The following is a 14010-nucleotide window of genomic DNA, read 5'->3' as shown; positions in this document are numbered from 1 at the left end:
TTTTTTAAATATTTTTTTAAATTTATTTTTATTTATTTATGGCTGTGTTGGGTCTTCGTTTCTGTGCGAGGGTTTTCTCCAGTTGTGGCAAGTGGGGGCCACTCTTCATCGCAGTGCACGGGCCTCTCACTATCACGGCCTCTCTTGTTGCGGAGCACAGGCTCCAGACGCGCAGGCTCAGTAATTTTGGCTCACAGGCTCAGCTGCTCCGCGGCATGTGGGATTTTCCGGGACCAGGGCTCGAACCCGTGTCCCCTGCATTGGCAGGCGGATTCTTAACCACTGCGCCACCAGGGAAGCCCCTGTATTTTATAATGATACCATTTTGGGGGATTTTATTGGAAATATTAAGATGGCAAATATGTCTGTGAATTATTCCAATTGGTTTAGTTATTTTCCTGTATGTTTAAGTCGGCTAAATTTGAAATCAGGATGTGTTAAAGCTATAGCTTTCGAACATACTGTGCAATATGCTGGAAAGGCAGAATCACAATATGCAACTAATAACAGAGTTGCGTATCGCTTTACTGGTTCTTCTCTTACTTTATATTGTAGGCAGATAGTAAAACGAGGAGATTCATCTACATTTGTGTATTGGTATAAAGATCATCAATTAATTAACATTCAGGAACGCATTACCCGAGTTAACCCTAAAGATCCTTTTAATCATTCTATACTTATTAAGAATTTACAACCTTCTGATTCTGGACATTATCTATGTGTAGAAACTTCTACAGGAGGGCAAGGCACCTTACTGGTGGGTCATCAAGTGACCGTGTTTTCCCGGCATTCGCCGGGTCTTTTGCCTTCATTTATCCCTACTGCTTTTCCTCAGTCAAGTTTTGAGGTTTGTAATTCTACTCGGATCTATGTAACGGCGCATAAGTACAATGAATCTGACTGGGATTGGGAAAGAATCAAAATGCATATTCTTAGTGTATGGTCTGACAGCAAGATTAGTTTAGATATACGTAAATTAAATGCAGAAATTCAAGCTATACAAAATTGCATCTAGATGAAAATCATCCAACAGAAATTATAAAAGGGTTGGTTAGTCAACTACATTGGCTCAATCCCCAAAACTGGATTCAGGGTGGCTTGTCTCTAGCCATTATGTGTTTTCTTATGTTGGCAATTATCCCATGCTTTGTAAAATTTGTTCTGCAAAGATATGTTCATCTCAGTACTGAGCTCCATGGTTTGCGTTTACAACAACATGCTTTAAAAAAGAAAAAAGGGGGACCTGTGGGAGGCATGCAGTCTTAGCCGGAGGTAACTCCTGGTGGAGACAGTATGTCTCTCACAAAAAGCAAAGTCACTTAAGGGCTTTGCCCCCTTGACTTGGAATGCACTCTTTGTTCCAGGCCTGAGGGATGTAAAAGTGATTAGCGAAGCTATCTCAAGCCAGAAGACCTCAGGGAACTGAGAGTCCTGGTTGTTCCTTATGGCTGGGGGCTGTGCGTGCCTGGTTAAGGGAAGTTATTGTTCAGGAATGATCGTTGTAAACTTGCTGACGTCCGTGGTGGTGATTGAACTGAGACGATAAGCAATTTTATGGGTTCATTGTCTGATAATGGGTTCCTCTTCTGTCTATATAAGATTCAGTAGATTCTAAATAAAGTGCCTTGCAACCATCAGTTGTCTTGGTCCTTCTGATCCCATACTCGCGGTGCTATTCAGTCCCTTGCCCCTCTCCGTCGGGACCTGGAAGACCCTCTGCGGTGGCTGGACCATCGCAGTGGGTTAGGTCTGGCCCTTGGGCCAGGTGTGTCTCCTGTCTACTACCCAGTCTTCTGTCCATTATACATGGCACTAGCCTATGTTCCTATGTGTAGGGCTCAGAGGATACACGCTTCTCTGAGGTTAACCAGCAGGTAATATAAGAAGACACTAAGTACCTTCAAATAAAAGGAAGTGGGGTATTAATTTTCCTCTCTTTCCCTAAACTCTTCTGGTAGATTAGAAGAAAAATTCTTGGAATCATGCAGCATATACTCTTCAGTATGGCTCCTTTCCTGAACATAGTGTGTGTTTTATATCACTGTTGTCCACAGCTGTAGATTGTTCATTCTCATTGGTATACAGTATTACATCATGTGGGTGTTTTGTAATATATCCATCCATTATGAGTATTTGGGTTTTTTACAGCTTTGACTAATTATGAATAATGTTCCTATGAATGATCTTGTATATACCTTTTGAATGGACATTTAATTTCCTTTCTCTTGGGCCTGTACCTAAGAATGGCTTTTCTAAGTCATAGGGTTTTTGTATGTTGAGCTCAGTAGATCCTGCCAAATGGTTTCTCACAGTGATTGATTCCCATCAATATTCCAACCAGCAGTGTGTGAGAGTTCTTCTGCTCCATATCCTTGCCAACACTTGCTATTTTCCATCTTTCTCATTTTTTTTTGTTCTTGTAGGCACGTGGTGGAATATTTTGTGGTTTAAAGTTTAATTTCTCTAAAATCTTAAGTCTCTTTACATCCAAATACCCTCCTCTTCTTTTAATTTCCATTTATTTACTTCAACTGGATCTTTTTCATGTGAAAGTTTGCATTCTGGATTATGCTGATTGTATCTCTACTGTGCTGTTTGTTCTGTTCCTCTGGCCCATCCTACTTCCTTTAAATTGGTAATTACTGTACATATAGAGGCTTGCTCAGATTCAGATTTGTGGAAAGAGTACCTGAGAAGTGGTGTTGTACTTCCTATAGCCCTACGTCAGGAGCCTCATCATGTCAGGCTGTCTTTCCTCCTGTGCCCTTGAGACTGATCACTGGGTCCAGGTGTTATCATCCTGGTCCACCCATTATGAAATTTCCCATCTGCCTTTTGACTCATGGCTTTTGTAGCCCCTTAAAGATTATGGCCTAGATCTACATTTCATTAGTGGTTGTAAAGGATGATGTTTTAATTTAATAATTTATTAGCTAGAATTCTTCTGTAAAACAAACTTCCCCTCCTTAATTACAAGGTTACCTTGAGGCCTGGTCCACACAGAAGGGAAGGATGAATGTTTAATTCTTTTACACTATTTCCACTTTCAAAAATAGTGATTTGTTTCCCTGGGATCCTCCAAAGGTGAACAGCGAGTTGGTTTTATTTGTTCTTTCATAGATGTTCATATATTTCATGTTTTAATACATTGCAGTCATTAATGTTTTTGGTGTTCAAATTTTTCCTTCCTCAGTCTCTGTAACCCCCATCTTTTGTGTCTTTTGTGTCCTTGACATACTTTCTGGTAATGGAATCTTGTCTAGACTCATCTGGTACAATCCCTATCCAGACCTGGTGTCAGCCATTTCTCTAGGGAAGCCTGGTTCCTTTTAGTGGGAAATGTTTTTATAACATTCAGTCTGGGACAAGAGTTGCTCATTGCTACTGGGTTGGTCTTGTTTCTTGTCCTTTAAGTGCATGGAGCTGGTAAATATGTATTATATTTGTTGTGAGACTATATATCATGTCCTTCCATCCTGGGCTGCTCTTCTGTCACCTATAAGAAATCATTCATATCAGTTTTGTTTTAACCTTTCCAAAAAATATAATCAATTATAACATGTATATTAGTTTTCTCCCCTTTTCATACATAAAAGGTGGCATATTCTACTCCAGTGCTGTGCAATGGAAATTTCTGCAGAAATGAAAATGCTGTGTATCCGTGTGTCCCACACAGTAGCCACTGGCTACCTAAGAGGCTGAACACCTAAAATGTGTCTACTGTGACTGAGGAACTAATTTTTAAATTATTTAATTTAATCTAATTAAATTTTAAATAGTTAAGTACGGCTAGTGGCTACTGTATTAGACAGCAGCAGCTCTACACAATTTTGTGCACCTTGGTTTTTCACTGAACAATATATCCTGGAGATGACTCCGTACCCGTACAGAGAGGGAGTCCTCATTGCTTCTATAACTGCATAATCCACCAGATGTAGATGGACCATAGGTGATCATCCAGCCCTCTGTTGGTGGACATGTCAGGCATAAGAGCAACCCAGAGGGGAGGTCCATCTTGTGAGAAATCTGTGAAAACTATCCACTAAATCAGGAGACTTAGATGTGCAGATCAGGGTCCTGGTCTGGGCTTGTCTTTGAGAACTTGGTCTCTATGCTTTCTGTCTCCTGTGGATCTGGGTCCAGGCCCCCACCACTGGGAGACAGGGTCCTAAATGAAGAAGAAACTCCATGTCACCTCTGATGGACCCCTCAGATAACTAAATGGGAGGGACCACCCTCCTAGGGATAAGACAGACACAAAATCACTCTCGACATCTATCATGCAACCTGGCCAAGAGCTAAGAGAAAATAACCCTCTAGCTCGCACCCATGACAGAACCAAGACTGAAACCACACAGTGTTACTACCTTGACGTTCACTGTCCTTCTGGGAGGGAAATCTTGTCAGGATAAAGTAGTAGCCTCTTAGGGCTCTTCAAGAGAAAAAGGTGTGGGTTACGAGTTGCCTCGGTTTCCCAAGTACAACCTCTCCCCTCTCAACTGCATTATTTCCTGTTTAGATGCCAGGTTTCCAGGACTCAGGGTGAAGCCTGAACTAAACTTGTTTGGAATGGAGTCCCTTTGAGGTCATACCTCACCACCCTATGGCGTGCGCACTAACATCCACCTTGCTGCCTGTGGATGTCTCTAGTTACCCAGGTCTACTGATCAGGAGGGGGAAGGTATGGGATGCAGATGTGGAATTGGACTGACCATGCCTGGTACACAGTAGACACCTAATTCACATTTAATAAAGAAATGAGATGTAGATGCAGGAGTAAGCAGGAAATGAAAGCTACCTATATGTCCTTTCATTCTTTTTATACACATAAATTCTTCAAGGAGCAGTGGGATTACACAACAGCCTCTAAGTAGATTTGTGTGACACTATAGTGGGTTATCTATAAAATGGTACATTGATACCTACCTCACAGGTCTGCTGTGAGGAGAAATTAACAAACCAATAAGAAAAGGGAACCCTCATACACTGTTGGTGGGAATATAAATTGGTGTAGCCACTATGGTCGATAATATGGAAGTTCCTTAAAAAACTAAAAATAGAACTACTATATGATACAGCAATTCTACTCCTAGATATATATCCAGAAAAAAGAAAACACTAATTCGAAAAGATACATGTACCCCAATGTTCATAGTACATTGTTCATTATTTACAATAGGCAAGACATAGAAACAACCCAGGGTCGAGGAGAGCACCCAAGACGGTGGAGTAGAAAGACCCTGAGTTTACCTCCTCTCATGAGCACACCAAAATCACAACTATCTGCAGAAAATACATCAATGAAAAAAAAAGGAACCTACCAGAAAAGATCTTCTACAACTAAAGACATAAGGAACCACAACAAGATGGGTAGGAGGGGCGCATTCACAATATAATCAAATCCCATACCCCATGGGTGGGCGACCCACAAACTGGAGAATAATTATATTGCAGAGGTTCTCCCACAGGAGCGAGAGTCCTGAGCCCCACGTCTGGCTCCCCATCCCATGGGTCTGGCACCAGGAAGACGAGTCCCCAGAATTTGTCTTTGTAAGCCAATGGGACTTAATTGCAGGAGCCCCACAGGGCTGGCAGAAATAGAGGTTTCACTCTTAAAGGGCACACACAATCTCACATGTGCCAGGACCAGGACAAAAGCATTGATTTGATAGGAGCCTAGGCTAGACCTACCTGCTGGGCTTGGAGAGTCTCCTGTAGAGGTGACGGGGGGGGGGAGTGGCTGTGGCTCACCCTGGGGACATGGACATGGTGTCAGACATACTGGGGAATATTCAACCCTGTGAACACTCCTGGCAGCTGACATATTGGCTCATTAGTTCCAAGACCTGGTGCCAACCAACAGCCTATAGGCTCCAGTGCGGGGACACCTCAGGCCAAATATCCAACTGGGTGGGGACACAGCACCATCCATCAGCAGACAGGCTGCCTAAAGGATAAAGAGCCGATAGCCACCTCTGGGCACACCCCTAGACACAGCCTAGCCCACCAGAGTGCCAAGATCAAGCTCCACTGAGCAGTGGACAGGCATCAGACCCTCCCAGCAGGAAGCCTACACAAGCCTCTAGACCATCCTCAACCACCAGGGGGTAGACAGCAGAAGTAAGAAAACTACAATCCCACCATGCAGGCCAGACCCTACCCTAGTGCCAGCTGGGCCCTGATCCTGCATGCTAGCAGGCCTACGCAACCTTCAGGACACCCCAGACCCCATACCCAACTGTGTCAGGAACCACCCTCCCCCATCAATGATCTGAAACAAGTTCTGGGATCCCTGGGCCCTGCAGACAGACTCCAGAAACCAGCTCTGCCTGCCACTACTGTGGCACTAACCCCAGGATCTAGCTTCACCTGCCAATGGGTGAGCAATAGCCCCAGAGGCTTTGGGACACTGGCTCCACCCACCACTGAGCCAGCACTAGCCCTGGGGCCCCCTAGGATTCCTCAATGAGCCACCTCATGATCAGGCCCTGCTAAACAGCAGCCAGCAGCATCAGTACAAGGCAGGACCTGGCAACCAACCAGACTAGGGCCAACCAAGCCTACAAGGCCACCCACAAAGTCAGCCCACCACAACAAAAGGACCCATACAGCCCTCTTAGGGGGAACCCCTAGAGCATATACGTTGGGTGATTAGAGGGGAGTGCACTGCTGGGACACATAGGATGCCTCCTACAGAGGGTGACTTTTCCAAGGTTGAGAAACATAACTAACCTACCAGATACATAAAAATACAAATAGCAACTTAGACAAAATGAGGCGGCAGAGGAATATGTTCCAGACGAAGGATAAAGTTAAAACCCTAGAAGAACTAAGTGAAGTGGAGATAGGCAATCTACCTGAGAAAGAGTTCAGAGTAATGATTGTAAAGATGATCAAAGAACTTGGGAGGAGAATGGATGCACAGAGTGAGAAGTTAGAAGGTTTTAACAAAGAGAAAATATAAAGAACAACCAAACAGAGATGAAGAATATAATAAATGAAATGAAAAATACACTAGAAGGACTCAAAAGTAGACTAAATGATTCAGAAAAACAGATCAGTGAGCAGGAAGACCATCCATCAGGAAGCAGAGTTGTGGAACTCACTGCTGACGAACATAAAAAAGAAAAAAGAATGAAAAGAAATGAGGACAGTTTAAGAGACCTCTGGGACAACATCAAGCACACGAATATTTACATTATAGGGGTTTCAGAAGGAGAAGAGAAAGAGAAAGGTCCCAAGAAACTATTTGAAGAGATAATAGCCAAAAACCTCCCTAATCTGGGAAAGGAAATAGTCACCCAAGTCCTGGAAGCCCAAAGAGGCCCATACAGGATTAACCCAAAGAGGAACACAACAAGACACATTGTAATCAAAATGATGAAAATTGAAGATAAAGAGAGAAGACTAAAAGCAGCAAGGGAAAAGTCACAAGTAACATACAAGGGAACTCCCATAAGGCTATCAGCTGATTTTTCAGCAGAAACTCTGCAGGCCAGAAGGGAGTGGTCCAATATATTTAAAGTGATGAAAGGGAAAGCCTACAACCAAGAATACTCTACCCAGCAAGGCACTCATTCAGATTTAATGAAGAAATCAAAAGCTTTACAGATAAGCAAAAGCTAAAATAATCAGTACCACCAAACCAGCTTTACAACAAATGTTAAAGGAACATCTCTAGGTGAAAAAAAAAAAAAAAAAACGTCACGACTAGAAACAAGAAAATTATGGAATGAAAAAGCTCACTGGTAAAGGCAAACATACGGTAAAGGTAGGAAATCATTCACACACACAAAGTTAGTAGGGAGGTTAAAAGGCAAAAGTATTAAAATCATCTGTATCCACAATAAGCAGTTAAGGGCTACACAAAACACTTAAGTGTAAAATATGATATCAAAAACAGTAATCGTGAAGGAAACCAAGATGGCAGAGGAGTAGGGGGATGTGGAGTTCATCTCTCCCCACAAATGCATCAAGAATACATCTACAGGGCTTCCCTGGTGGCGCAGTGGTTGAGAATCTGCCTGCTAATGCAGGGGACATGGGTTCGAGCTCTGGTCTGGGAAGATCCCACATGCCGCGGAGCAACTAGGCCCGTGAGCCACAACTACTGAGCCTGCGTGTCTGGAGCCTGTGCTCTGCAACAAGAGAGGCCGCGATAGTGAGAGGCCCACGCACCGCGATGAAGAGTGGCCCCCGCTTGCCACAACTAGAGAAAGCCCTCGCACAGAAACAAAGACCCAACACAGTCAAAAATAAATAAATAAATAAAATTTAAAAAAAAAAAGAATACATCTACAGATTAAACAATTCTCACAGAACATCAGCTGAACACTAGCAAAAGACCTTGGACACTGGAAAGGACAAGAGAGATCCCTGCATAACTGGGTAGGATGAAAGAAAGAAGGGAAAAAGAAGAGGAGAGGAAGCAGGACGGGATCTGCACCCCTAGGGGGGGCGGGAGCTAAAGCAGAGGAGAGGTTCCTGCATCCGAGGAAGCCCCCTCACCAATGGGGAAATCAGTTGGGACAGAAGGGGGAGTATCTGAGGCTGTTGGAGGAGGGTGAAACAGCCGGTCTATGGCAGACAGGACAGAGTGAGACTTACATAGATGGTCCATGCCACAGCCCTGTGTGCCCCAGACTGGGATGTGTGTCCACCATACATGGGGGCTGAGAGCTGGAACCTGGGGATTGGAGAGCAAACTGTGGGGAGGACTGCTGTTGGCTGTGAGGAGACAGCCTGACGGGATGGGAGGGAGGAAATCCACAACCAGGAATGCTTGTGGAGGAAACCCAGACTGCCATAGAAGCAAGGCTCCACTGTTGAATGACACGCAGGGGGTGGAGCCACCATTGCAGCCTCTCTCTCCACACACCGGCCCCTCCCCCACCCAGGTGCTAGGAAAAGCCCCCACCAGGGCTGGCCTTCTCGTGCCTGCCGCCAGGTGCTAGGAAAAGCCCCCACCAGGGCTGGCCTTCTCGTGCCTGCCGCCAGGTGCCAGGAAAAGCCCCCACCAGGGCTGGCCTTCTCGTGCCTGCCGCCAGGTGGTAGGAAAAGCCCCCACCAGGGCTGGCCTTCATGCCTGCCGCCACATCTGCTGCCAGGCACTAGGAAAGGCTCCCACTAGGGCCGGAGCTCTCGCACACGTGGCTGCTGGCTTTCTTACGCAGCTGTCGCCACTGGGGCACCTGCGACCCAGGCAGTTGTGCCATCTCCACACCCTGCCCTTGCCGGGGCAGACGTGAGTGCTCCAGGGCAGCCTCGGGAGCAGACTAATGTGGGTAGCCCACAGGCAGAGGTGGGGCAAAAACCACAGCTGAGCCCCAGGGGCAGGGTGATTAAGGAAGAGGAACAAAAATCTTTCCATGAAGCTGCACAAACCACAGATTAAATCCCCATGATCAGCTTGGTAAACCCTGCATCTATGGAATATCTGAATGGACAATGAGTGTTCCCCAAAGTGAAACCGGTCTAGTTCTAGCAGCTGTGGGCTTTGGGGACTAGTACACACAGGAGATGGGCCAGGTCAGAGTCTGAGCTGCCCCCACAGTGCCCACAGAGGGACCAGACACCTACCTAGAGGTTTTGGAGGGCCTGGTAGGGAGGTGGAGGGTGGCTGTGACTCATGGTGGGGGCAAGGATACTGACAGCTGAGACCCCAGGAAAATATAATTATTACTATTTTTTAATGTTTTGTTTGTTTTGTTGTCGTTTTATTATTATTTGTTTTTATTTCCTTCTTGTCATGAAGAACCTAAGGGCAAGACGGGAATAAAGACACAGACCTACTAGAGAATGGACTTGAGGATACGGGGAAGGGGAAGGGTAAGCTGGGACGAAGTGAGAGAGTGGCATGGACATATATGCACTACCAAATGTAAAACCGATAGCTAGTGGGAAGCAGCCACATAGCACAGGGAGAATCAGCTCGGTGCTTTGTGACCACCTAGTGGGGTGGGATAGGGAGGGTGGGAGGGAGACACAAGATGGAGGTGATATGGGGATATATGTATACGTATAGCTGATTCACTTTGTTATAAAGCAGAAACTAACACACCATTGTAAAGCAATTATAATCTAATAAAGGTGCTAAAAAAATGTGGTATATATACAATGGAATACTACTCAGCCATAAAAAAGATAAATTAACACCATTTACAGCAACATGGATGATCTAGAGATTATCATAGTAAGTGAAGTCAGACAAAGACAAATATCACATGACATCACTTATATGTGGAATCTAAAATATGACACAAACGAACTTATCTATGAAACAGAAACAGACTCACAGACATAGAGAACAGACAGGTGGTTACCAAAGGGGAAGCGGGGGGAGAAAGAAAGTAGGAGTTTGGCATTAACAGATACAGATACACACTACTATATATAAAATAGATAAATAACAAAGACCTACTGTATAGCACAGGAAACTATATTCAATATCTTGTAATAACCTATAATGGAAAAGAATCTGAAAAAGAATATATATATATATATATATATATATATATATATATATATATATATATATATATATATAGCTGAATCACTTTGCTGTACACCTGAAACATTATAAATCAACTATAGTTCAATAAGAAAAATTTTTTAAAAAAGAACCCGTGTCCTCAACAGATGATTAGTTTAAGAAGATGTGGTATATATATACAATGAAGTATTACTCAGCCATAAATAAAATGAAATATTGCCTTTTGCAGCAACATGGATGGACCCAGAGATTATCATACTAAGTGATGTAAGTCAGAAAGAGAAAAACAAATATTATATGATATCACTTATATGTGGAATCTAAAAAATACTACAAATGAATCTATATACAAAACAGAAATAGACTCACACATATAGAAAACAAATTTATGGTTACCAAAGGTGAAAGGGAGGGAGAGGAGGGGTAAATCAGGAGTATGGGATTAACAGATACAAACTAATATACATAAAATATATAAGCAACAAGGTTTTACTGTATAGGCCAGGGAACTATATTCAGTATCTTATAATAACCTATAATAGAAAATAATCTGAAAAAAATATATATATATAACTGAATCACTTTGCTGTATACCTGAAACTAACATAATAATGTAAATCAATTATACTTCAAAAAAAAAAAACCAATAGCTGATATCTAACACATACTAATGTAAAACTTCAACAAATGTATGTATGGTTTCTCCTGTGTTCTCCCCCAACAAGAGAGATGACTTACACATGAACAATTCATAGAGATCATTGGGATTTGCAGTAGCAGGAAAAGAAATGTATACATATTTATATGATGGATTAGCTTCTGTGCCACTTCGTTGTAGATGAGTTAGCTAATTATGGTGAGGAAGAAGCAAATCATCCCCTCATTATTTTGTGTGTGTGTATGTACAATATAATGATTCAATATTTTTATGTATATAAATATATATATATATATATCTCGTGAAATGATCACAACATAAGTCTAGTTAACATCCATCAACTTACATAGTTACAATTTTTTTTTCTTGTGATAAGGACTTTCAAGATCCATTCTCTTTAGCAACTTTCAAATATGCAATACAGTATTTTTAACTGTAGTCTTCATGTTGTACATTACATCTCCTGACTTACTTATTTTACAACTGAAAGTTTGTACCTTTTGACCCCCTTCACCCATTTCGCCCATCCCCACCCCCAACCTCAGGCAACCACCAATCTGTTCTCTATATCCATGAGCTCAGGTTTGTTTGTTTGCTTGCTTTTTGTTTTCATTTTTTGTTTTTCAGATTCCATATATAAGAGAGTTCTTATGGTATCTGTATTTCTCTATCTGATTTATTTCATTCAGCATGATGCCCTCACGGTCTATCAATTTTGTCCCAAATGGCAAGATTTCGTCCTTTGTTAAAGCTGAGTAATTTTCCGTTGTATATAAACATTTTCTTTATCCATTCACCCATCGATGGACACTTAGATTGTTTCTATGTCTTGGGTATTGTAAATAATACTGGAGGTTAACATGGTGGCGCAGATATCTTTTTGAGTTAGTGTGTTCATTTTCTTGGGATGAATATCCCAAGAAAGTGGAATTGCTGGAACGTGTGATAATTCTATTTTTAATTTTTGGAGGAACTTCCATAATGTTTTCCATAGTATGTGCACCAATTAACATTCCCATCAACAGTGCCAAAGGGTTCCCTTTTCTCCCACCCTCGCCAGTACTTGTTATTTCTGGTCTTTTTGATAATCGCCATTCTGACAGGTGTGAGGTGATATATCATTGTGGTTTCGATTTGCATTTCCTTAATAATTAATGATGCTAAGCATCTTTTCATGTGCTTGTTACCCTCTCTGTCTTCTTTGGAAATTTTTCTTTTCACATCCTTTTTTTTTTTTAAATCAGGTCGTTTGGGATTTTTTGCTGTTGAGTTGTATGAGTTGCTTAAATATTTTGGATATTAACCCCTTATCAGATATCATTACTTTTTATTTGATGGTTGCTGATCTTTTTTACCTTTCATTTTGACATTGGAATAGCAGCCTCCCATTGATCCCCAGAAAGGAGAAAGGACAATAACAGAGTATAAGGATGGGTCTGCTGTACAATAGACTGAAAACAGGAGACTTGAGTCCCAAATATCAGATTGGTCTTTGCCTACAGGACCATGGGTAGTCATTTTCCCTGTCTGGTCTCAGCCCTAACACAGAAAAACATTGCATATCCCAATGGTTAGAGTGGGGGGAAAACTTGGGCACACTTAATTACTGGTTTCATGATCTTTAGCAAATGTTGAGCCTCCATATAGATGAGACCCAAATGTAATGTCTATGCATGACTTATGCATACATGGAGACTATAAGGAGAGAGTTATGGACTGAATTGTATCTCCCCAAAATTCATGTTGAAATCCTAACCCCTAGTACCTCAGAATGTGGCTGTTTGAGGAGATATGGCCTTTAAAAAGGTTATTAAGGTAAAATAAGTTCATATGGAAGGGCCCTAAACCAATATAGCTGGTGTCCTTAAAGGAGGAGATTAGGGCACAGAAAACACAGACCTGGGAATGACCGTGTAAGGATACAGCGAGAAAGTGGCCATCTGTCAGCCAAGGAGGGAAGCCTCAGGAGAAACCAAACCTACTGAAACTTTTACCTTGGGCTTCTAGCCTCCAGAACTTTGAGAAAATAAATTTCTGTTGTTTAAGCCACCCAGTCTGTGGTATTTTGTTATGAAAGCCCTAGAAATCTAATATAGGGAGGAAATGCACAAACGTGATATTTTTTAAAAAACTTAATGAGTGGTAGGTGGCAAATTGTTTATTGATATCTGGGTTTGGCTATAGTTTTCACTTTTTCTAAATTAGTATGGGTCATCTTCAAAATCAGAATTAAAGCTTATGGAGGAATTCCCGGGTGGTCCAGTGATTAGGACTCTGTGCTTCCACTGCAGGGGGCACGGGTTCGATCCCTGGTTGGGGAACTAAGATCCTGCATGTTATGCGGCACAGCCAAAAAGATAAAAAATAACAAAATAAAGCTCATGAAAACAGTGGCTGGTAGGAAATATTTCAGACATAGAGATAGTATAGAAAATAGTATATCAGGGAATTCCCTGGTGGCCAATGGTTAGGACTCTGTGCTTTCACTTCTGTGGCCCAGGTTCAATCCCTGATCGGGGAACTAAGATCCCACAAGCTGTGCAGTGCCGCCAAAACAAAACAAAACAAAACAAAAACAGACACTGGGGATCTCTCATCACACCAGAAACAACCATGCTCACACCATGATCTTGGCCTCTAGAACTGTAAGAAAAATTTAAAAATAAATAAATAAAAATTAAAAAAAAAAACTTCTTTAAAAAAAACAAGAAAATAGTATATCAGACTTCAGTATACTCACATTAAGAAATAAAACATTACATGTAGAGGTGAAAGTCACTGGTGCACCCTTCTATGATTTCCCAGAGGTAACCATTATCAAGATATGGGGGGTTTTACTCTTGAAATCTTTCTTTACATT

The sequence above is a fragment of the Eschrichtius robustus genome, chromosome X, assembly GCF_028021215.1.
Source record: "Eschrichtius robustus isolate mEscRob2 chromosome X, mEscRob2.pri, whole genome shotgun sequence".
Classification (NCBI taxonomy): Eukaryota; Metazoa; Chordata; class Mammalia; order Artiodactyla; family Eschrichtiidae; genus Eschrichtius; species Eschrichtius robustus.
The sequence above is the reverse complement of the archived record's forward strand: the minus strand, read 5'-3'. Positions refer to the sequence as shown.